The sequence below is a fragment of the Centroberyx gerrardi genome, chromosome 8 (genome assembly GCF_048128805.1).
Source record: "Centroberyx gerrardi isolate f3 chromosome 8, fCenGer3.hap1.cur.20231027, whole genome shotgun sequence".
NCBI classification, from domain to species: domain Eukaryota; kingdom Metazoa; phylum Chordata; class Actinopteri; order Beryciformes; family Berycidae; genus Centroberyx; species Centroberyx gerrardi.
This window is the reverse complement of record NC_136004.1, coordinates 34,074,303-34,079,302: the sequence shown is the minus strand read 5'-3', so window position 1 is coordinate 34,079,302 and position 5,000 is coordinate 34,074,303.

Genomic DNA, 5,000 nt, shown 5'->3' with positions numbered 1-5,000 from the left:
CAACATAAGAAGGATGTATGATACTATAGTTGAATCTCTTAATGTTTCCAGTAAGTCTTTTTACAAACCAAAGCACAAGGTGCATGATATTATACCTGGCTGGAATGATGATGTGTGAGAGCAGTTAAGGTCAGAGTCAGGAGTCTAACCCTCCCAGACAGGAGCCTCTATATGAGCACAAAAACATGCTAATGCCAGATTTAAATATGCCCTCCGCTTTATCAAAAGGAATGAAGATATGATGAGGGCTGACTCACTTGTGAGAAAGTTGCAAAATAATTATCATGATTTCTGGAAAGAGATAAAAGTTATGAATAACTGTAAAACTTCCTTACCATCTAATACTGAGGGTGAATGAGGCTTGGACAATATATCAGAGCAACAGAGCAGCAGAGCAACAGAGCAACAGAGCAGCAACAGAGCAACAGAGCAGCAGCAGAGCAACAGAGCAGCAAAAGAGCAACAGAGCAACAGAGCAACAGAGCAACAGAGCAACAGAGCAACAGAGCAACAGAGCAGCAACAGAGCAACAGAGCAGCAGCAGAGCAACAGAGCAGCAGCAGAGCAACAGAGCAGCAACAGAGCAACAGAGCAACAGAGCAACAGAGCAGCAGCAGAGCAACAGAGCAGCAACAGAGCAACAGAGCAACAGAGCAACAGAGCAGCAACAGAGCAACAGAGCAGCAGCAGAGCAACAGAGCAGCAGAGCAACAGAGCAACAGAGCAACAGAGCAACAGAGCAACAGAGCAGCAGATGACGATGATGATGATGATGCAGCTGCTGCTTCGTGTTTCCAGACATCACAGAGTCAGTCAGTCAGTTATCTGTTGAGTTCCCACGTCTGACAGCAGTCATATACATACTACATCATATATACTACATGTATATACTACATCATATATACTACATCATATATACTACATGTATATACTACATCATATATACTACATGTATATACTACATCATATATACTACATCATATATACTACATGTATATACTACATCATATATACTACATGTATATACTACATCATACATACTACATCATATATACTACATGTATATACTACATCATATATACTACATGTATATACTACATCATATATACTACATCATATATACTACATCATATATACTACATGTATATACACATCATACATCATTTTACTGGATTACATCATATTACTGGCTGATCAGATTTTACATTGCTTTGACATGGCTTTCAAGATGGCGGCAGGTGTTTGTCACAGCCTGGCAGGTGCTGCTGGAAAACCGCCAATCATTTTAGCTGAAATCCCCCAAAAATGGTCATCATGGACATTTCACTTGAGAAGTATCAAATCTAAAGAGCTATCAGGTTTTGTGATCTTAATCGTGCGCCTACTGATTGTTACGATCTTCCCTCTGTGGGGAAGCTGGTCAGCCTCGATGCGTTCGACTCAAATGGAGTTGCCGGATGAGATTGCCGTACCGCTGGTTTCGTGGAGTCAACACCGTATACATGGTGCAAGCTTCGCCCCGATGTCGACAGCGCGGCCTCTACGATGGGAGAGCCTGACAACCGGAGATTATCTACCTTTCTCTGCACCATCCTGTTACTCTGTGGGGAGTAACACCACCGCACCACCTCCACCTCAGTCCTGGACCGGAACATTTCCAGCGAAACCGATGTGAGGGACTTCAATCTGCTGCGAGATCCGAGACCGCCGGACTTCAATCTGCTGGGGGATCCGAGACCGCCGGACTTCAATCTGCTGGGGGATCCGAGACCGCCGGACTTCAATCTGCTGCGAGATCCGAGACCGCCGGACTTCAATCTGCTGGGGGATCCGAGACCGCCGGACTTCAATCTGCTGGGGGATCCGAGACCGCCGGACTTCAATCTGCTGCGAGATCCAAGACCGCCGCACCGCCCGACTCCTGGTTTCATCCCCTTCAATCACGAAAGTGCTATGGGACCCGAAAGTGAAACCTAAAGGAATCTTTGGCGGACATTTAAATATAAGGAGTGTTGTATCAAAATCTGAACAACTCAAACAATTATTAATGGACTCTAATCTTGATTATTTATGTCTCTCTGAAACCTGGTTAACTCCAACTACCCCACAAGGTGTTTTTAACGTCCCAGGTTATAATATCTATAGGAGAGACAGAACGCACAGCAAAGGGGGCGGGGTAATGATTTTTGTCAAAGAAGGCATCCGATGCAACCAAATTAACATTCCTGATAACATCTTGGAATGTATTGGAGTCTCCATTACATTATCTCCTGAAATGTCTTTTGTTGTCATCGTACTTTACCGACCACCAACTGCAGAGGAGTTCTTTGGTCATCTATCTACTGTTCTTAAACAATGTGATGGTAAAGAAGTCCTTCTCACGGGCGATTTTAACTTAAACTGGCTAGATAACACACGCAGGAAGAAACTGAAGGATATTACCCTTAAATTTCAGATGAATCAAATGGTGAATGGTCCAACCAGATTAACAAAGTCTTCCAAAACTTTACTGGATTTGATATTTGCAAATGTGAAAAGGTGAGCGTATTGCAAAAACATACAACTTAATCACTGGTCTATCGGATCATAATCTCACTTTAGTGGCTAGAAGGTTGTCAAAGACACGATATAGAAATCAAAACAAAATGGAAGGCAAAACACATATTTCACTTATCCCAAGGAAAGATTTAGAACCTTTGGAGAATGAAATTAAAAGAACCAAATGGAGTGATACAACTTCTGGTAAAAACTGTGAGCAGGCCTGTGATGATTTAATGTCAACATTTAAGCAAATCATCTCTAAATTTACTAAGACGATGACCCGCAAATCCAATGCAAAGCGGAGCTTACCTTGGTTTAATGATGCACTGTGGCACCTTATGAAGAAAAGAGATGCCGCCTTGAAACAATCCTTAAAGTCAGGTTTGGAGACTGATCGCTTGGTTTATAAAGGCCTCAGGAATAAAGTTACAACACAGCTTAGGAAGGCCAAAGCAAATTTCTTTCTCAAAATAATTAGAGATGCAAAAGGAAACAGCAAAAAACTATGGAAAGCCATTAACAAACTCTCAGGAAAAGAGCGTCCAAAATGTGGTGCTATGCAGATGAAATCTAATGGAACACATGTTGCTGATAGCTTGACTATTGCTAACAGTTTTAGTGATTATTTTATCAATTCTGTCCTGGAGCTGGGTGTGAATTCTCCACCAGTCCAACTTCCTCAAATCCTAAACAGCGATGGAGACTCCTTGAATCTGAAACCTACAAATGAGGCAAAGGTCAACGAAATTTTGTCATCACTGTCATGTTCCAGAGCCAAAGACATCTATGGGCTTGACACAGTCTTTTTAAAAAAGCATAGGACTGACCTAACAACCTCAATTACTCAAATAATAAACCAGTCATTTCAGGAGAGTATATTCCCCAGTGCCCTGAAACATGCCATTGTAACTCCGGTATACAAGTCCGGAGACAGGCAGGAAGTGTGCAACTATAGACCTATCAGCATACTTCCTGCCATATCGAAGGCTGTGGAAAAAGTGGCTGCAGAACAGCTGGTAGCTCATCTTGACGCTGAAGCTCTGCTGCATCCTATGCAGTTTGGGTTCAGGTCAAAACATTCAACCGAAACAGCATGTTGCTCCTTCACTGAGGTCATCAAGGCCAATCTGGACAGGTGGGGGGGTAGGAGCGGTCTTTCTTGACCTGCGTAAGGCCTTTGATACGGTAAACCACCATATACTCCTCTCTAAGCTGTCTAATTACAAACTCTCCTTACATACACAAAACTGGATAAAATCATATTTATCAGGTCGTACCCAATGTGTTCGGATTAATGACGACCTGTCACCTTCAGAAGCCCGCACGATGGAGCGCCTCAAGGCTCCATTGTAGGACCGTTGTTATTCAGCTTGTACATCAGTGATCTCCCATCTGCATGTGATGGAGTGGAGACGTACGCTGATGATACAGTCCTACATACACATGGCAAGGATGCAGCGCATGTTGCTGCCAAACTCTCACTTGCTATGGACAAAGTTGCAACGTGGCTAAATGACTCCTGTCTAACCTTAAATGTTGGAAAGACAGTGACTATGTATTTCTCTAAGACATGGTGACTGTCCCGACATTTTTGTAAATGGACAAAAAATAAAAAATGTTGATGAGTTCAAATACTTAGGCGTTATTTTGGATCCCACACTGAGTTTTAAGAAGCATATAAAAAAGATGAGCCAAACACTGAAATATAATCTAGCCAATTTTAGACATATCAGAAATTCGCTTACAACTGAGGCATCTAAGATGTTTTTAAATGCAATGATTTTTTCTCACTTCTTACTGTATGTCGTGTTGGTCTCAGGCAAACAAGACAACCTTAAAGCCGCTTGAGTCTCTTCATAAACAAGCCCTGAAAATATGTGACAGGAAACCACGACAATATCAGCACTGCCGCATAATCTCTCGATATAATATGTTAAACTTTGAAAATGCAATCATGTATTCAGATATTCGTACGGTGTTCAAAATAATCCACAACGCCGCTCCCCCAAGATCTGTGTCCAGCTCTGCTCCGAGGACACCAGCAGGACTACGAGGTCGACCTCAAGGTCGAGTGTAGACTTCCCAAAAGAGGCTCTGCCCACGCTCGACCCTCCTTTTCATTTAAAGCCATAAAGGAATGGAACAAACTTCCCACTGACCTGAAACTCTGTACAGATCTCCACACTTTCTCACGCCAAGCTAAGAAATGGATTGTAAATAACCAGTCGTGCCTACATTAGTCTACTACTTTGCTACCACTAATTTATTATTCAAAGTAGCATAATGTGATCTCACATATTGTGCAGTGTGTGTATGAAATGTGGTGATGTGACTAGATGTGATTTTTTGTACTTCAACATGTACTCTGTAATTTATTGTATTGTTTGTGTTGTATTTTATGTCGACCTGCCCTGGGACTGCAGATGGAAATTAGCAAATAGCTATAATCTGGTGCAAAG